Below are 22319 nucleotides of genomic sequence, written 5' to 3' on the forward strand. Positions count from 1 at the left end.
CATTTTGAGTGTGTTTAACATATTTAGGTATGATGTTACTCTTGAATTCATTCATGAATGCATGAACACTAACTTTTTCAGTGATTAGATCACATCGTTTTCCAACCTTTCCATCCTTTAGTGGATACTCAATAGTTTTAAATCTTTTAACATCAACTAATTGTTGTCCAAAATCATTTGAAAGATTTTCATGTGAACATTCATCCAACAATGCAAGATTGCCACATATATCACATACACCAGAAACACATGCATTGAAAATAAACTTTTGTTCATTTAGTGGGTTGCAAAACAAACTTGAAATAAACTCCTTTATAGTTTCAGGTGGTATATTTATACCAAATTCTTGGAACATTCCATTACTATGCATGGTAACACGTATATATCGAAATACATCATAATGGTAGCGAAATTGAACATGAGTTTTGCAACAACATGTGACTCTTTCCTTGTTAATTCGAACATACCAAGGTTTACACTTTTCAAAAGACCTTTGACAAATGCTAATAGTCAACACCTTATCATCCAATTTTTTTTTATACAATTCAGTTTGAGTCATGTCCAATAGGTGTTTTGGATGTGGATCACGAATTTTTGACCCAGCTCTTAATTTAAGAACATCTCTAACATTAGGTGATACTCTCGTATTATCATGCCATAATTTTTTGATCAAATTTTTTACTCCACCAGTAAGTTTCATATCAGACCTTGGTAGTCTACCACTAAAAGTCCACAATTTGTTTGCCGGATCAATTTCAAAATTACATCTTCTTTTTACAGCTCTTGACAAAGTTTTGCGATGAATATTAAGATATCCACTTATGTTACTCATCATTCTTTTATTAGAAGTTGTTTGGCTTACTAAAGTTGTTGTTATTGCCCATCGTGCCGCATTTTTATCTTTAGAATGACTTTTCTTTCCAATTGTATCAAAGGCACTAGCAACAGTCGATACAACTTGTTTTAAAGACTCGTCCTTCTTCTTGGGTTTGACATAAAAGCCTAACTTCTTCATCACTTTTCGCATTTTAGTCATTTTAATTAGTTATACCATTAATTGACATTGAAACCCAAATTTCTTATTCTAAAAAAAATGTCTAAACAATCTATTTGCATGTGTCCTAATCTGTCTCCATAAAACCAAGCCATGAAGGTTGTCTAGTACATCACTTTTAATTTCAAAATTTTCAAGAAGATGATTATCATTCAAACATGTTTCATTTTCAATTGGTGTTTCCATGTCTACATACACATTATTGGTTTTAGTTGCAGGTGGATTTTCAATTTCATTTGGAGTTTCAAATTTGGTTTCAATTTCAGTTTCAAGTTGAGATCTAGTTTCATTTGGGGTTTCAACTTGGTTTTTAATTTCAGTTTCAACTTGAGTTCTAATTTCATTTGGGGTTTGATTTTTAATTAGAATTTCATTTAATAAGTAACTTGCTTCTACTAAATCACCAATTTCTTCATGAGAAAGAACATAAGGCTGTGAAGACATACATGTATCCAATAATGGATTAGAAAATTCACTTGAATTAAATGGTTCTATTGTGTTTCCTCCGTCAACATTTATGGTCTCATTGATGTTCTCCACTTCTAAAACGATTGTGGAACTTGAAGCTCCTTCTCTCATTCTTGATCTTCTCTCTCGTTGATGCATTGCCTCCTCCCTATTTGATGCAATCTCCTCAGTTGTCAGAACCTTCCTTTGCCTCTTCCTGCATTGATTTGATCCCATGGCTACACCAAAATTTGAAATCGAATCGATTTCCTTACCAAATTGACAATAAGACTGTAGCGTCCTAAAATTGCGACACTTGCAATTTCGACTGCATTTGGGTCTTCACGATGGTGATGCAACACGGAACCTGAATGGAGACCCCGAAACTTGTTCATGACATCAAAAACTGCATTTTTCAGCACCCTGGCCTGATCCTCCTTGCACCCTGCTGTCCTGGGAGGTGGGACCATGCCGCCCAGCGCCCTGGTCCTTCAGGACTAGGGTGCCCAGCGCCCTGGTCCCCCAGGACCATGGCGCCCAGCGCCTTGGTCCCTGGCCCTATTTTGGGCCCGGTCTCTTATGGGGCTTCAGGTCTTTAAGTTTGCAAATTGGAAAATAATCTTCCTAGGTCGGCCTAAGGTCAGGAAAATCAGTCTATCAGCCCTAATTGACAAGTATATAAACTACATTTCCTCTCTCAAAAAGGGAGGAGGACATATAGGTGCAAAGACGCGGAAACGATATTCAAACATTCAAGCATTCAAGCATTCAAGCATTCCTTCAAGCAATTGATCATTCTAAGTCTCCATTCAAGGCTAAGTGTTGCATTCAAGACAAGGATTCAACCATTGAAGAGGAGATCACTTACAACACATTACATACTACATACATTACACCTTCGCATGTTGCAGGTACGCGGCTGTAATTGAAGATCTGGAATCCTTGTGCAGAGACTAACAGATCCACCTTCGTTTCGCAGATTTCTCGGAGGACCGTGTGCACGCTGGGCGCCATCGTCCCGTCAACTTTCGCTCAAATTTGCGGAACAGCACCGTCTCGACATTTTACTGCTAATTCCAGGTCCGCAGCTTCATACCATATCCCTATCTCTGTTTATAAGCGAATCTTTCCTACTTTACATGCATTCCTAGTTCAATCTTTCTATCTACATTCTTTACAAAAGAGGGTATCCTTGATGTCTTAACCCTTGAAACTCATATAGAATCCAATCTTGCATTGCGTGGGATTGGATCTTGTGGGTTTCAACCCCTCTTTTGAATGTAAAGTCTCTCTTAAGTGAAAACCATCAACCCTAGTGACTCTCCCTTCTCTCTCCTCGGAGTCGGGGAGGGGAGAACAATTAGGGTTCGATTTTTTCCGCTTTACATTTTAGTGAACCCGACGTGAACATCCTCATTCTGATTATTCATGGTTAGATCTGAAAAATTTGCTTCCTTAATTACATTTTCATGTTTGATCTTTTGCAAATTTTAGAGGTTGATTGCATAAAAAACCCTAAAATTTTCTTTTTAGTAATTGAGCTTGTGAAATGTTTAATTGTTAATGCTTGTTTCAGATCTACCCTTCTATTGCAAATTGTCAATTCATATTTGTGCTTTAATTCTGAAAATTAAGAGGTTAAATGTCAAAACCCTAATTTTTAAAACCTCCTTGATTCAACCTTTGACTGATAATTTCACTGATCAAAACACCTCCAAATCAGCTGTAACTTTGGATTCCGCAATAAAATCACAATATCTTTCATCCCTGAAAATTTGGAAAAAAGTTGCGAGGACCGTGTGCACCCCGAGCGCCATCGTCCCCGACATTTTTTTCGAAATTTCGGGAGCTAGATCTTACTGTATTTTTCTGCTAAAATCCAGAATTTTGGCTGATTTTATCAATTTTAACACTTTCAAAATTAAAGTCAAAGTTGGTCTAGCGATTGCTTGGATTGAGGCTTCTAATCATTCAAAAATCATTGAAATTGAAATTCATATCAAAATTGTGTTTCTTGCTGTCCTAAATCTGAAAAGTGTGTTAGCATTCATTCAAAATTTCAGTGTTTTATTCAAATTCTTGCAATTTGTGACTTTTGAAATTAAGTGTTTAATTGCAACAACTTTGATTTCCACTTTCAAATTTGAATTTTGCATGAAATCGAGTCAACTTTTAAATTTCAAAGCCTGCATTTCTTTTCAGTATTCCCTCTAAAATCATTAAATTCAAAATTTCAGTTTCCCTCTCTTTTTCAAAATTCAAATTTTATATTTTTCAACAATCTTGGTAGGGTTCAATTTCGAGATTGCAACTTTAATTTGGCCTATCTACAGATCGTAAAATCACTCAATTTTTTCAGATTAGCTTTAAAATCATCATAACTTTCATCCCTGAAAATTTTGAAAAAAGTTGCGAGGACCGTGTGCACTCCGTTCGCCACGGTCCCGGACATTTTTTCCGAAATTTCGGGAGATTGTCCTGATTGCATTTAACAGCTTAAATCTAGGAGATTGGTTGATTTTATTGAAATTTGCTACCTCTAAAATTCAAAATCTTCTCTCTCTCTTTAGTGCATGAGTTTTACGACAATAAGCCCTACTTACACTATTCCCGTTAGACGAAGCCTTAGAATTAAGTCTTTCCAAGGTTTAATTACTGAAGAGATGGAACCTAATTTGAATGGCCTTTTTAACGGGGACACGGGTAATTCCTCTAATCCTCTTAATGATGAAGAAGCTCTCCATGAGGTTTCTGTAGAACAACTTTCAAAATTGGATAACCAATTTGATGATTTTCGACAATGGATGTCTCAAGAATACCCTGATAGTGAAGCTCTTTCCTTAATTGAGGGTCTAAAACGTATGGTTCAAAGTGATAAGAATGGAATTGATATTTTGCGTGGTATTGCACACATTGTGGATTCGAATGTGATGCCTATGAAAAGTTGTGCCGAAACCTTAGTTTATACACAACCTCCTACTCAAGTTAATCATTCTATTCCTTTGACAACTCCTATTGCTAGTATACCTACTTTTACATCAAACATAATGACTACTTCAATACAAGACATTCCTCCTATGATCACCAGTCATGGGGGCAATCCCTCTTCTTCAATCAACCCTCTTCTTTCATTCAATCCGACTTCTTCATTCATTCCTTCAATGAGTGTCCCTCTTTCATCTCCACAAATGAACATGACGCAAGGGGGCAATTCGTTTAATCATTCCATTCCTCCTTGTAGTGTTCCTCCTTTCCAATCATCTCCTATGACTAACTATCATAGTGTCCCACCACCTTACTCTCTACCTTCTTTCAATAACATAACACCTCCATCACAATCTAACACATCTAATATGAACTCTTCGACTGAAGCAACCATTAACAATCTTGCACAAACTGTCTCTTCCTTACAGCAACAAATTGCCTCTATGAATCAATCTAAGTTTAGTGTGCCCACATTTGATGTTGCGAGCCCACTTTCTCTTGACATTGTCCGAGCTATTCCCCCTAAACATGTTGAAATTCCACATTTGGAGCTTTATAATGGTAAGGGTGATCCTCTAACACATGTTAAGACTTTTCAAACAATATGTACCGATTTTGCTTATGACCAAAGGTTGCTTGCAAAACTGTTTACTAGAACATTAAGAGATAAAGCCCTGCAATGGTATTGCTCATTGCCTTCTTATTCTATTTCTTCTTTCGAACAACTTGCAAATGCTTTCATTCAACAATTTCAAAACAATATAAGTCCTAAAGTTACTTTGATTGATTTAATGCATTGTAAACAAGGTGTTAAAGAAAAAGTGACTGATTTCATTGGTAGATATAAGCATTTGTATGCTCAAATTTCCTTTCCAGTGCCTGACAATGATATTCAAAGAATCTTTATTTCTAATTTACAAAAAGATATTAGAGAAAAACTCCTGTTTTCTGAGTTTACTTCTTTCCAACAGTTGTGCGCAACTCTTCACAATTATCAACTGACTGTGAGTCAAATGGAACAAGCAAATCCTATGACTCCGAGTGATAAGGGTGAGAGTAGTCAACAACCATTTGGGAAGTTTAAACCGAACAGAGAGTCCATTAAATTCAATGAAAACATCATCAACAACAATGTGAATGCAGCATCAGGTGTGCCTCCCATTTCTAAGTTTTTCAAGAAAGAAAGAAAGTTTACTCCTTTGAATGAATCATTGCATAGTATTATGAATAAGTTATTGGAACAAAATGTGCTTACTCTTCCTCCTATAAGGCAAATAGATCCTGCAAAGATTAACTCACCCTATTTTGATAACAAATCTTTTTGTCAATTTCATCGTCATCTTGGGCATGATACTGAAAAATGTTTTGCTTTAAAAGGTAAAATTCAAGATTTGATTGATAATAATACTATTTCTGTTTCTGGAGTGAATGATAAAGGCAACACATCTGTAGCTCCTCCTAACCAAAATCTTCAGATTTTTACTGATCCATTGCCTTCTCATACCTCTAATGCGATTGATACTAATGATTCCTCTGTCTCACCTGATGATCTTCTGTCTATGACTCCGAATGTGATTAACTTTGTGGAATAGCAGAAAATCCCTAAAGAACCTTCCATCACCTTTGATTCCAGTGAAACTATCAGGGCACCTGATGGTCCTTTATATATAGTTGCAAAAGTCAAGAATACACCTTGCCGTGGAGTGCTTATTGATCCTTCTTGTATGGTTAATATCATTTCTGAAGAGTTTCTTTTTACTTTGCAATTGAATCAAGTGATCTATGATGAAACAAATGTGGTTGTGAAATTATTTGATGCATTTTCTTCTCCTGCAATTGGTTCTATTACATTACCTATTGAGGTCCATAACAAATCCCTTGATATGAGCTTTGCTATTATTCCATCATCCGAACAATTTCGTGTGAAGCTAGGCTATCCTTGGCTATCTTCCATGAAAGCTATTGCTTCTCCTATTCACAAGTGCTTGAAATTTCCCCATAATGGTGAAGTTGTTACTGTCAATCATAGTCTCTTTAAACCAGCTGAAAGAACCTCTAGCGTTCCTATTGATTACTTTTGGCCTAAACAATTCCAATCTCTTCCTCCGCGAAGTGATCATCTTTTTAAATCTTATCAAAAGTGGAAAAAAGATATGATCCTATCTCTAAGTGAACCTAGAACACCCAAACTTGACATTCCTATCGTTCTTGAGAAGGAAGTTCTTCCTTTGAAAGATAAAACTAATGTCTTTCCTCAAGAAGATTCCCAACCCATTCCTATGGATGTGACTATGCCTATATCTAATAAACTTCCTAAAAGTATACCTATACCTCCTCGTCATGATGGGCTTGGTCTCCTTCCTAAACCAAATATTCCTCCTTTGTATGGAGCAGTTCCTCCTCCTTCCTCTTATGGAGAGAAGAGACCTTCCTCTTCTCCTATTGTTCAACCTAAGAGACCACAACCTAAACACCCAAGTGATAAGGATGAAAACATTCCTCCTCCTCAATCTTCTCAACTTCCTACTAAGACTAGACGAAATCGTTCTGCACATGAACGCCGACGAAAGCGTCGTCTTAGAGCTCAGGTAGCTGCTTCTCAAACTTTGCAATCCCCAAAAACACCTTCAACTAGTATTATTCCATTTTCTCCTCAACCGACGATTGAGCCGAGATCTCCTAAACATAAGATGCATGATGGTCTTGATCCTGTGCGAGTTAAAGATCCTATTTTTATAAATCTTGATGATGACATAGATGAAAATGTTATTCATGATCAAAATGTTACTCCTGTTCATTCTGATAGTGAATATGAATATGAATATGTTGATAACCATTTATCTAACGAATTTTCTAAAGCACTTATCCTAGCTCCTAGACAAGAACAACGTGGCTCGGAACATGAACATAGCCCTTGTTTGGATCTTGTGATAGCTCCATCTGCTGTGTTGGGTGTTCCTCCTCTAGCATGTTTCCTACCTTCCCGAAATATTGATCAGGAAGATCGGGGGGTAGATAACGTGCTAGACTAGTTCATTAGCATAGCAGACTCTCTCCTCCTCTCTTTTGTTACTTATTCTATGTGTTATTCTCATTCTTCTATTTGTTGTCCTTAGTGTTGTCTACTTGAGGACGATGCAAAGCATTGAGATCTCTTTTGGTCTCTCTCATGTTGACTCAAAAGACACATGTGTTCCCTTCTTCTAGGTGACCTTCCTTGATTGGGGAATGAAGAACAATTATGCATACATACATATGATATACATGAATTATCATACAGCATACTGACCCCGAGGAAAGCGAAGTCACCTTGTGCTTTGTGTTTTGTGTCTATTATCCTTGGGCTTATCTCACACTTGGGGGCTAAATCCTTGTGATAACGTGCTCCTTTCCCTTTTTCATTTCTTATATGTATTAGTACCCTAAAGCAATCACCCCCAGTGAGGCGTGTGCGATCGCTTTAACGTAGGGGGGCATACATCTCGTTCATATCTTTTCAAGATACTTGAAAATTTCTTGACAAATTTAGCTTTGCCTTGAAAATTTTTGATATCTTTCTTGCATGACTCATAGTGAGGGAACCTTACTACTGACAGTCATGGTTCTCCCTCATGGTCTTCCCTTTTACTTTGTCAATCGAAGTCGTAAGATCCTTAGTCCACTGGGGGCTTGGTGTATCTTGCCTCCTTGACGTGGTGAAAGTTTTTCAATGTTGTTTCCTTGTACTTTACCGGAAGTATTGGCGTACACTTATACTCTCGCTAAAGTGGGGGCTAAATGTAGCGTCCTAAAATTGTGACACTTGCAATTTCAACTGCATTTGGGTCTTCACGATGGCGATGCAACACGGAACCTAAATGGAGACCCCGAAACTTGTTCATGACATCAAAAACTGCATTTTTCAGCACCCTGGCCTGATCCTCCTTGCACCCTGCTGTCCCGGGAGGTGGGACCATGGTGCCCAGCGCCCTGGTCCTTCAGGACTAGGGTGCCCAGCGCCCTGGTCCCCCAGGACCATGGTGCCCAACTCCCTGGTCCCTGGCCCTATTTTGGGCCCAGTCTCTTATGGGGCTTCGGGTCCTTAAGTTTGCAAATTGGAAAATAATCTTCCTAGGTCGGCCTAAGGTCGGGAAAATCAGTCTATCAGCCCTAATTGACAAGTATATAAACTACATTTCCTCTCTCAAAAATTGAGGAGGACATATAGGTGCAAAGACGCGGAAACGATATTCAAACATTCAAGCATTCAAGCATTCAAGCATTCCTTCAAGCAATTGATCATTCTAAGTCTCCATTCAAGGCTAAGTGTTGCATTCAAGACAAGGATTCAACCATTGAAGAGGAGATCACTTACAACACATTACATACTACATACATTACACCTTCGCATGTTGCAGGTACGCGGCTGTAATTGAAGATCTGGAATCCTTGTGCAAAGACAAACAAATCCACCTTCGTTTCGCGGATTTTTCGGAGGACCGTGTGCACGCTGGGTGCCATCGTCCCGTCAACTTTCGCTCAAATTTGCAGAACAGCACCGTCTCGACATTTTACTACTAATTCCAGGTCCGCAGCTTCATACCATATCCCTATCTCTATTTATAAGCGAATCTTTCCTACTTTACATGCATTCCTAGTTCAATCTTTCTATCTACATTCTTTACAAAAGAGGGTATCCTTGATGTCTTAACCCTTGAAACTCATATAGAATCCAATCTTGCATTGTTTGGGATTGGATCTTGTGGGTTTCAACCCCTCTTTTGAATGTAAATTCTCTCTTAAGTGAAAACCATCAACCCTAGTGACTCTCCCTTCTCTCTCCTCGGAGTCGGGGAGGGAAGAACAATTAGGGTTCGATTTTTTCCGCTTTACAAAGACAAACAAAGAGAATGATTAATCAAAACATTCTCTTTGTAGATTGTACATGTCAGGTAATGATTGAAAAATCATTCAATCATTGGGATTTGTGCTTGTGGGCCAGATTCTGGCCCAACGGATCTTTTCAGAAACGATCGCCCATTATTGAATGAAGCGGGTGCCCATTTTTCAAAACGGGCGCCCATTTCGCTTTCAATGGTACAAAGTGAAACGGGCACCCGTTTATTAAAATTAGGGGTGCGAAACAACCCTCAGCTTTTTTTTTTCTTCAGGATAGGCTTGGTGGGACAAAGCCTATGCTTGGACCTCCAAAAAAATGACTAAGGTAAAACGACATTAGATTTCTACCTGGGCCTAATTTTTTGAGGGTCTTTCTGATTGAATTTTTTGACGAAATGAAAACCCATTAGAGTTTTCAGCGTCCTAAATTCAAAAAGGTAAATTTCATAGTGATAAGATTACTTTTATTATTTTTGTATTATTTATTAATCAAAAGTGGAACGTAAACCTAAAATACCAAGGTTCACTAAAACTTTAATAAATTTTTTGTTTTTAGGATTTTTGAAAAATAAATTATATGACATCAATCTACATACAATTCCTTTGAATATTAAAAAAAAAAATTTGAAAAATATGAAATTTCATCAAATTATGGTGGTCGTACACCCAGTGTTTTGAAAATATACTTTATTATTAGTTAAAAATTAATAAAAAAAAATATTCAATAAAAAAATAAGCAAAAATATTCTCAACAATATTTGGTGTCTTAGGTATCATTTCCCATAAAGATTTGCAAAAATTCATTTATTTGCATCAAAAAAGGGTGGTCGTACACATGTGGTATGGTCCTGAAACAAGCATTTTGAAATACTGGTTTTTAAACATGCCTACTAAAAACGGATTTCTAGCATGTGGGTATTAAAATAAATTGCATATTTGAAAAGTAGACTCTAAGCACTACATTTTCTATTACTGAATTTTTTTTAGATTCAATCTCTAAGTGCATCAAATTTTGACATCAATCGACAGAAAATTTGAAAAATGGAGAAAACACTTCCACTTTTTGCCCAAAAGTGGGACTCAACTTCTTGCAGCCACCCATACATTGAACAACTAGATGGATTTGGACTGTCAGATGGTCTAGACATGATTTGCATATTGAAGAAGACATTGGGTGGACTCAAACACACATTTAGAGCATGGTATCCAAGACTAGACAAATATTTGTTACAACAAAATTTCAGGAAAGGTATTATAAATAGTAATTTTTATTTTAAGTCTAAAGGAATTAAGTTGTTAATTATTGTTATTTATGTTGATGATATTATCTTTAGAGAAAGTGATGGTTTGTGTAAAGAATTTGCAGAAAGAATTTGAGATGTCTATGTTTGGAGAGATGTCATTATTTCTTGGTCTTCAAGTCACTCAGTTGAATGATGGAATCTTTTTCTCAAACTAAGAATGTTAAAGAGATGTTATAGAAGTTTGATATGGATAATTGTAAACCTGTTACTACTCCTTTAGCTATTGGATGTAAGCTAGGAAAAGATGATACATGTCTAGATGTTGATCAAAAGAAATATATATCTATGATTGGAGGATTGTTATATCTTATCTCTTCTAGAGAAAATATTATGCAAGCGATATGTTTGGTTACAAGAGTTCAAGCTAGTCCAAAAAAAACTCATGATCAATCAATGAACATGATTTTTTAGATATTTGAAAGGAACTTAGGATTTTGGCTTATGGTACAAGAAGGATGGATATTTCATGTTGAAGGCATATACAAATGTTGATTGAGTTAGAAGTGTTAATGATAGGAAAAGTGCTAGTGGTGGTGCATTCTTTTTGGGAGATAGATTGTTTACATGGATTGGTCAAAAATAAGAATTGATATCATTATCCACTTAAAAAGATGAATTTTTTTGGATGAAGTAGACTCTTAAGGATATTAGAGTAGTGTATGCCAAAGCTATTCCTATCATGTGTGATAATACTAGTGCTATAAACATTTCAAAGAATCCAATTATGCATTCAAAAAATAAACATATTTCAATCCATTATCATTTCCTATGAGATAAGGTTGCAAAGAAAGAAGTTAGACTGGAATACATCTCTACATCAAAGTAGATAGCAAACATTTTTAGGAAGGTTTTGGAGAAGGATACTTCTGTGTATCCCAGGCATAAGTTAGGGGCTATTGCCCCTCCATTTTCTAAGTAGATACATTTTTAGTGGTGCATCTTTCTATGGGGAGACAAGTTAGTGCTTATCCTTGACTCCTAGATTGATGTTGTTGATTTTCTTAGGGGGAGCAGTGGTGTGAGTTAGTCAGTATGGTTTTGAGTGCCCTTTGTAATTGTTGTCTAAAGGGGAGAGAGTTATTGTGATATTGGAGAAAGAGTTGTTGTGATATTATTCTATGGAGAGAGAGTTATTGTGAGATTATTATTGGGAGAGAGAGTTGTTGTGAGATTTTTAGTTTTTTATTGGTGATTCTCTCTATTAGTGTTGCCATCAATTACAAAGGGGGAGATTTTTGGATTTTATTGATATCATGAGCTTGTATCATTGTCATTAATGTCAAACTTGGTTATTTGGATGGATATTGGTCTGGATATTCTCTTTGCATTAGTTGTGTCATCATGTATTCAGGGTGGTCCAGATTGATTTTGGTGCCCTTCCAGATATGTTGTAAATTGTATTGTGACTTAGTGGATCATATTATTTTGGTTTGTATATGTGATGAGATGTTAATTTGGGTCTCACCTTGGTGTGTTGAGATCCACATGAAGTATTTTTGCATCAAAAGAGGTTATATGGCCAATTAGTTACCTTGTGTACATGTTACATTTTGTAATGCCCTTTGGAGTATGTATTAGCATTTGCAGAGTGTTGGATCAATCATGGAAGGATGTATTTATTGGCATTGTGTTGTCATTGATGTCAACTAGTATACCATGTTATCGGTATAGATTATCATCGGTAAGTATGGGATGTCAACCAATGAGTGATGTGTTGACAGTGTGTTGTTACCAACTGGTAAGCATGTGACCGGTAAGAAAATAAGAGAAGGGTAGGAAACCAGTATGCAATTTGATTGATGACATTCAACATGACTCCCACCAAATGAAGATGTTGTCATCGAATGAAGAGAAGAATGACAACAATTGTGCTGCTTCAAGATAGCAAGGAAGACATATGGGAAGTCTACCAAGTCATATGTCTTGTTGAGTATGCATCTTCTTATTAGTGAAATACCAGAAGCAGAATGAGTGAAAAAGATCCACTCCCACCAATTGATGGTAGGTTAAGTGCATCAGTCCATCCACTCCCAGCGGTTGGTGGCAATATCATAACCCTCTGGGATAAGACATAGAAGCTAAAGGCAGGTCATTGAAGGCTCATACCAGATGAGCAATGTGAAACTTAAAGATGCCCCAGATATGTGAAAAGAGAGATATGCACCAGATCAACAAGAGAAGGCATGATGAGCTACCAGGATAGAACAAGAATAAGAAGTGATCGGTTTGTCACCTTGACAAACAAGTTGAGATGAGAACCTAGTTGATGAAGGAGAAGGAAAGTTTTTATAGTTGCAAACATGGAGTTACCAGGATGTAGATGGAGATTGGTGCTACCACAACTAGTGACAGTTGGAGATTGATGGCATGGAGTCATCAAGGATGATAAACGATATGTCAACATGTGTATTGTCAATTGGTAAATAGGAAGAGAGAGGTGATCAAGCAACTAGTATGGATGATAGGAGAGGATTGCAGTGTTGCGGTTTAGAACATATGTTCATAACATCAACATGTATCTATGATTGAAACCACACCAATATTGGTGAACTGAAGAGCACATATACCCACTATTTACCTCCTTTTTTGGGAATTATCACTAAAGGTGACACCCATTGACTATCCGAGATAGGATAGATAAATCTAGCATTTAATAATTTCCACAATTCTTCTTTAACTATTTCTCTTAATGCAAGATTGATTCTTGTCTATGGTTGTCTAAGTGGTCTATAGTCTTCTTTTATGTAGATATGGTGGGTACAAAATGTATGATCAATTCAATGCATGTCCTTGAAATCCCATGCAAAAGCATGTTTATGACATTTGAGCAAGTCAACAAGTGTTACTTTTTGAGTTTCTATGAGTTTATTGTTGACATTCAAACATTTGTTTGAATCAACTTCCACTTTGATATTAAGATCAATTTGAGATGATTCAGAAATATGAGAAGTGCAGACTTCCTACAACAATAGAGTATGCAGTATATCAATGGTTGTAGGAAAGTCTAATTTTGAACTATTTGATACTAGCTCCTGTGACTGTTGCTCTTGTCTTAACTGATTTGCCAGAATTTTAAAGAGAATTGAGTCATCATCATGAAGTTGTATGAATGGTCCTCTATTAATCATCATAAGGTTATTGACAAAGTCAGCTCGTTCTTCAAATTATTCTCCCAAGCTAGGCCAAACGACTTGTTGTTGATCAAATTGGGGTTGATTAGGAGAATACAGTGCTAAATTTTTGGTAGTATTTCCATCTGAAATAGTCATATCCCCTGACCGATATCCAATATACGGATCAACTATAGCAAACCAAGGTCTTCCCAAAATCACTGGATATCCTCCCAATATAACCTTAAGAGACATGATCATAAAGTCTGCAGGGTATTCCAAAGAATCTAAAGCAACAACTATATCTTTAATCATACCATCAGGTTGAACTTTGGAACTGTTAGAAAGCTGTAGGACTGTAGGTGTAGGTCAGAGGCTAGTTATTTCGAGTCACTGCATAATATCTCTTGTCATGATATTCATAGTTTCTCGCAAATCTATCAAAGCATTCTTTATCTGAGTGTCACTGATGACTATATTCATAACAAGGCTACCAGGATCAATATACTTAGGAATTGAAAGTTTTCCTAACATAATATCACCCAACTGACCCATTACATGCATTGTTTGTGGATCTTTTTTCTTTGTACTAGGCTTCTTCAGACATTCTTCCTTAAGTGCCTTGTTGTACATAGGGACATCCTTAATAGATTGTAACAATGGAATTTTAACACATACGTGTTTCAGCTGATCTATGATATCAAAACTTTGTTCTTCTTCTCAAAGATTCTCTTTTTCTTGCAACCTCTGAGGAATTGGAGGTATTTGTTGATTTTGAGGTATTGGGGTTGTTGGACTAGAGATTTATTGTTGTTTTGGTATCTCAGTTATAACTGGTGGGGAAGGGCTAGGGAAATTTGTCCTAGATCTGAGGTGAATATCACTTATAGATAGAGAATATGTTGGGTATTGATTAGGGTTAGCTGAATAAACTTGTTGTTGTTGCTGAGATTTTCTATTAGGATTCAACATTGGTTGAGTGGACAACTGTGTTGGTTTAGGTGGAACAGTAGTGGCTACAAGAGGAGGCATTATTGCAGGTGGTTGTGGCTGTTGCATAGGTGGCTGATATCCAAATGACTGATTTGTCCATGGCTGACCTCCCCTCCATTGAGGAGCAGGTTGCCAATTTCCTTGAAATTGCTGCCATGGTCCCTAAGGTTGAGACCAATTTCCTTGCGGTTGATGCCACTGTGGAATTTGATTCACAAAATGCTTCTCTTGGCCTTGAGGACTATACCAATTTGGATAAATCCCAAAATTTTATGCATATGGAGATTGCCATTGATTATTTTGTGCATAAGAATTTCTACTATAACCAGAAAAAGAGAGTGGATCGAGAGGCATACCTTGTCTTGGAAAATTTGGCCTCCTTTGATAAACATAGAATACTTGTTCATCATCACCTTGTATTGTCTTGAAATTGGGAACTTCAAGATTTGCAAGCATTTTACATCTACAGTCTATTTTCCTCTGTCTACAATGCGGGCAGAATTCTACATCAACTTCCTCATGCTTCTTCTTAGCTAAAAGTGTGTCCAGTTGAGTAGCCATATTGTTTATGATATCCTCTTTAAAATCCTTCAATAGATGGCTAAGTTCCATTCTAGAAACTTCATTACCAGATGTTGATAAAGAAACTCTTGGCTTGAAATGCCTACTCTTCTTAGAAGAAGATTTGGAATACTTCTGACAAATTTGTCCAATGCCATTCCATGTTGATTGTGTTATGTCACCTCCTCCCATAAGATCCAAAGCATCTATGCATTCATCATTGATTCCTCTTAAGAATATTAGCTTAAGAGACTCTTCATTTAGAGTGTTATGCTTGGACTTTTAGACACTGAATAGAAACCTCTCCAGATAATCTTCTAGACTCTCATATTCTTTCTGTGTCATTCTAAAAAATATCATCCCCATGGCAGTCAGTCCCTCTACAATAATCCTTGTATTTCATGAGAAACAATAGTTTCATCTCATCCCATGTAGTGATTGTGGTACTCCCTATACTCATAAACCATCTCAAAGTTGATTCTTTCAAAGTGGTAGGGAATATTTTGAGTCTGTGGGCATCTGTAGTATAATCAAAACTCTTACAAAGGACATCAAACTCAAACAAGAATGTGTCTGGGTCTTCTATCACTAACCCATAGAATTTAGGGAGGGATGAAGCTGAAATGTTCTTGAGATTAGCATTATCATGCTGATCAAAAATAGGGAACTCAAATGTTGGTGTCACGGGTGGAGGTGGGTTATTCCCACTAGGGCATGTATTTCCTTGCATTGGGCTTTGGGGTGGATTCACTAAATGAAGTTCCTCTTCAGGAGGTCCAAAGAGAAAATGGAGGTTGTTCTCAAGAAGTTCAAATTTAGGAGGCTTCAAATTTTCTGGGATTTGATATAGTGCAGCAAAATGATTTTCATCTGGGGGATCATGTGCATTGAGTCTTGCATGATTAGGATGGTTGGGAAGGAATATACCTTGAGCATCTCTTCTTTGCCTATGTATGCAGATTCATAAGAATTACTTTACACAAACTGGGTTATCAAAAACAACTAAACTGAAAACTAAAAAGATAATAACCATAACAAGTTCTTAGTTTGACACCATCCCTGACAACGATGTCAAAAATGTTTGCTTCACCAATACGAATAATAAATATAGTTAAAGTCTCAACCTGAAGTTTGGACATTTACTCTGTGAAGTTACTATCTCCATAACTGTAGTTCATTTATTTATCAACCCAGGGACATGTTACTTGAAATGGGTCTGCATTATATATGCACTAAGTTCCTGGGATAGCTATCCTTCATTATTACATCAACTAAATCTATTTGGGATAAGCAAGCAAGAATTATAACAACTGAATGGCTACAAGAAAACTCTGCATTAACGTAAAACTCAATTAAAGAAATCTTAACTAAGTCCAAAGCTATCAAATAGGAATTACTCTATTTTCTTTGGCTGCAAGAACAATCAATGGATCTGTTTCCAATGGTTACAGGAACAGTCAATGCTAAGACGTCTACTGCAGCAGAAAAGGAAAACTAAATGTAACAAAGGCACAAGAACACTCACCAAGTGGGCCCCCTTGGATGAGTGTATCCAAGCTTCCAAGATAACTCTAAGTGCTCAGAATGACATAACTTTATTCATTTATTTTCAAAAGTTGATACATCGTTCAGAATGAAATGAAAACTAAAACACTTTGCAACTTTATTTCTAAATCTTTTGTTCTTCATTCCTCCCTTTCTAACCTCAGAGAAGAGGCAGAGACACTTATTTAAAAGAAAATTACAACAACTTTCAACAATTAAGGTCACATCGATGAGAAGAGGCGAAGAACATCCATGACAAAGAATAGTCGGAGTTAAGAAACTAAAAATGTGGATCTCTACCAAACCATAGCCAAGAATATAGCATGGCGGTATTACAAGATTGATTCTCACTAAAGTTGGGACATAAATGAGTCTTGCACACCCTTCTACTTCTTTTTCATTCCTCACGCCTGTTATCTTCTTTGGTGATTTGAAATTTTAGTTGCTCCTTGAATATCTCAAACTACCTTCTCGACGTGACAGGGGAACCTCCTCCGCAACATCTCATTTATTCCTGCAATTGAAAAGAAAGAACATACAAGCATATACATATCTATTTTAATTAATCATAACACATACATTTTACACATGATATCGCCTATGGCAATCTGCATGGCAACATGAACAAATGGAATAGCAATAGGAATAACTGGTAAAGAAAAAACATGATTTAATGGGTTTAGTTAACATCTAAAATGCATATAGTCTAACTTTAATATATTATTACCATCCCATTATAATTAAAACATGTAAAAAATTATGAGTTCTAGGAATAAAAGGAGCTAATATTTGAGCTCATCAATATACATATACATATACATGTTAGGATTCCCAAAGAAACTGAGAGCGGGGGGTGAATCAGTATCCAACCAGTTTATTGATTTTCTGTCCTTATTAAATAAATTGCATTCCAAAATAGTGTATCAGTAAACAAGAATTAATGCAGTAAATATGAACAATAACCACAACATAGAAAGCACACCATAACATAAGATTTTTGGCGAGGAAACCCGGTGTGGGAAAAACCTCGGTGGGATTTGTGACCCACAATATTCACTCACTGGCCAATGAATGGATATTACTTACAATAGGGGCCTGCACATGCAAGAAGGCCAGCTGCCTAAAGCTCACTGCTTAATTACAAAAGGAAGTCTCACTGACTTACAAAATGGATTATGCAAATCCAATATAATGTACTACTTTAGTTCAGCATCTGTTATGCCAGGTTCAGTACTGGTTTAAGCTCATAAAACAACCATAAACCTTACTCCAAAATCTGCCTTAATATTCTCACATTACTTCTGCAAATAATCTTCCATGTTCGCATCTAAAATGATCTACAAGATCTCATACTTATATATGAGTCTTATTACAATATGCCTTGTTGGCTTACCAAAAGATATTACAATTAAATACAAAATACAATAATCAAAAACCTGTCAGTTGGGGTGTCGGCAATCATCTTTGTCATTGTCGGTGATCTATTTGCCGATGTACACTTTGTCTATGCCGGTGCCTATTGGTGCCATAGAATTGCAAGATTGCCATCAATGACAATACCTTCAATCATCTATAATTCTCATTGGAGTGTCCAATTCCAACAATCTCCCCCTTTGGCATTGATGGAAACACCCATGAGAAAAATTCAAAATTGTATCCGAAAATTGAAGTCCAAAAATGCTACCAAAACTGTGTGCTCCCCCTGAGCAGATGATCTCCAAGTCATTGGATTTTTCTCTTCACTACTACTTCCCCTTTGACATCAATGACAAAGGTTGTCAAAATGTCAATTGAGTGTAGTTATCAGCTAGAACCCTATAACTGGTTTGGTTACAATCTGAAAAAGGTCTGCTAATACAAAATTCAGGCTCTCAGTGAACCTGTCACTATCCTTCAATACCTCCTATGTTCTTTGAATGGTACCAGTGAGGTGATGCATTTTCTCTTCCGGTGTCTTCATTCCTTGAACAAGTGCCTCTAATATCTCTTTCCTTAAAGAGATGAGGTAATCCAATTTGGGACCGAGTCTACATTTTAGATCTTTTGCCTTTCCTTTTATGATTTCCTTTTCCTTCTCCAATTTCTTAAGTTTTTCTTCAAATTTAGCTATCTTTTGTTCAATAACTGATATTGGTTTAGGTGAACCAATGATGTTGTCAGCTATATCATTTATTTCTTTCTGCATATTACTGATCTTCTTGTCTATGTCTACTGTCAAAATATTAGTCTTGCATGTGTCTTTGTACAAATCCTTAAAATCCATTATTATTTTTCTTAGTGCCCGTAGGAGGGTGTCAATATGTCCCATGCACTTCTTTATTATCTCATCAAAGAATTTCTCTTTTTCCTTATTCATTTTCTCTCTAAATGTCTCCTCATTTATCTGGTCAACTATCAATATGTTACTGGTGATATACTTAGACAATGTGTCTAATTGACTTAAGGAATCTTTATTGTCCACATTGCACTTGGGTGCAATAAATTTTAGAATTGGAATGGTATCATCAATAGCTTTATATGCTAGTGCATTACACTCTATGATTTTCTTAATTGAATCCAATAATACCTTTGTCACACTAGTTGGTCTGAATTCTGTCATGGAAGAACCAGATGATTGTCAAACTACCTTAACAATCTGCATTCTGCCGGTGTGAGTAACCTCTTTGCTTGTATTGACCTTTGGTAGGTCAGTTTATGTCTACATTTCTATCAGCAAAGGTTTAGGCTTCTCAGTTGTTGCCGATGGCACTGTCTCTGCATGAATCTGTGACTCAACCTTTTTCTCTTCCTGTTTCTCAACCTATATCTCAGTGGGTTTCATTGTGCTCTCTACTGTCAGTTTCTCTGATGATGTCTTAGTCGTATTCACTGTCGGTTTCTCAGTATGCACTTTTGTACTGTCCACTGCTAGTATCTCAACTGGTTTCTCTGTGTTATCAGCTAGTTGCTCTAACTCTGTAGATTTTTCAATGTTTTCATTAATGGTATTGTCAGTATCCATTCCAGTAACTAAGGGATCAACTGATTGTTCATTCTGCTCAAGTTGTGTCTCAACCCTAATCTCAAAATTATCAGTGTGTGTTTCAACTGCAATATTGTCAACCAGTGGCTCAATAGCCACATCTTTCTTCTCACCAGTGGTTTCCTTATCAACCACAATATTGACCTCTTGTGTATCAATATTCATTGTGTATAAAACTTCATAATCAAGATTTGTATCCTCATGTGTAGTCTCCATATCCTCAGTTGTCGGTGTGTCAATAGTTTCAACTGGTGGAGTCATAGAAGGAGGTGATGGCAAATTGTCTATTATTTTTATGTTGGGTAGTCCACCTACCTTGCCTTTACCTTTATCCTTATCCTTTTGATATACCTTCAATTTTTTAGGTCTATTGAGTTCTTCTTGCTTCTCTTTCTCCACAAAGAAGATATCCCATTTATCTGTTGTCTCTTCAGTGATTTCATTAACTCGGCCTACCATTAAAGATACATGTCGGTGACCACTAGAAAATACTATCCTATTAGCCTCACTTATTAACTCATCAATTTCTTCTACTGATTTAACAAGGTGTATAGCAAGTAGCTTTTCAAATTTTATTTTATTATCCAGTTCCATAATAGCTAGCCTCTTGGCATCAAGTCGTCTATACAAGTCACTGGGCAGATCATCTACAATGCCTATCAAAAATTTCTTATAGATATCTAGGTGTAGAATGATACTATTTTCTATTCTTTCCTTTTTCTCACTTTAAAAAGTATCATACAGTTTACTGACATTAGACAAGTTTCCATCATCCGTTATTTCATTCAGAAGATTGTCTAAAGGAGGGACAACCTGTTTTTCCTTCTTCTTCCTTGGTGTCATTTTCTTTGCTGGAGGCCTTATTGCTTGTTGTTTCTTTCTTGTTTTCTTTGGTGCAGGAGAGGGTGCCGGTGAAGTTTTTCTATTCCTTTCTACTCTCTTAAACACAGCTGGGATTTCACTGCCAGATGAAGTTCCAACCGATGAGAGGTGAGCTTCCCGTTGTAACCCTTCCAAGTCACTTTCCTTAATACCGGTGATATTCAATATATTTTCCTTAATCTCTTTCACCTGTTTAGTTGCTTTCCTGATATATTGCTCTCTTTTCTTCCTTCGTTTAAGTGTTTGTACTTTTCTTTCAATGGTTTCACACTACCAAATATTTTCTCTTCAGGTTTTCTAGGGGCTTCAAGTAGGGCTTTGGCATATGTCTCAATTATGTTTACATCAACCTCATAACCCATTTCTATCACCCAAATAGTTCTAGGAACCATTGCCTCCATCTAGATTTCATCTTTCTTAATAACATAACAAATTTATTTCTGATATTTGTCAATAATGTCCTAAGGTAGCCTTTCCCTTGTTTTCATTCTAGCATTAAATGCTTGGAAATATTCAATTATATTGTTTTCCCTGTCTGTTCCTATGCCAGTAAAGATATCCAATAATTGTTTACCTACTGGTATGTCAAAACCAAATTCTTTCCTACCAATATCGGGAACTTCCTTTGTAATATATAGCATTAGGCACACAAGTAGATTACCAAATCTGAAAGTACCTTTCTTATCACCTTTAATTTTCTTCAAGTTCTCAATCAATTCATCCTTCAACCATTCACATATATCTATTTTAGCATTACTATTCACCATATCATAAGCACTCTTGATACATAAACTAGAAACAGAGTTCAATCTATTAGCATGTGTAGTTTTGTATCCTAGTATCATGCTAATGAATTTGACATTTATGTCTTTCACATCATTGACTCTCAAGGATCTGTTGTCATGGGTTGCACCAGTTAATGTCATCACAATGTTATTTGAAACTTTCTTAGTTTTGTCAGGCTTGCTACCGATGGAAGGTAAGCCAGTAACTGCCTTTACTGCTTCTCTAGTGATCTTATGGATAGAATCAAACCAAAAGAATTCTCCATGAACTCTACTAAGTACAATCCTCATAACTTCCTTAGGGAAATCCAGAATATCAAGTATTTCCACAAAACCTAGGGTTTCTATGATCTTATGTTTTGGTTTCACAACACCATTCTCATCACAAATGACAATCTTATACATATTCATGATTTCATCAGCACCTAGTTCCTCAATATGATAATGTATGTATATCCTAGGATCTTCTGCATATGCAAATCCTTTAGGTATTTTAGAGAATGCACCTAGGGTATCATCCTGCTTCGCTACTTCGGGTATGATTTTGAATACGGGCCTAGGGACTTTAACCACTTCAATAACAGTAGGGTTTGCAATGAATTCAGGAGCAGAGGAGGAAGCCATTGATACATACCTTAATCTTCCTTTAGGTTTGGATGCTTGAAAGATTTTGCTTCACTTCTCGCTGAGGATGCCTTCACTTCAGTTTTTCGCGCTCTTAGGAAATTTGAATGCTCAGTGAGTAAAAAGGAT

Source organism: Cryptomeria japonica, chromosome 11 (assembly GCF_030272615.1).
Source record: "Cryptomeria japonica chromosome 11, Sugi_1.0, whole genome shotgun sequence".
Taxonomy (NCBI): domain Eukaryota; kingdom Viridiplantae; phylum Streptophyta; class Pinopsida; order Cupressales; family Cupressaceae; genus Cryptomeria; species Cryptomeria japonica.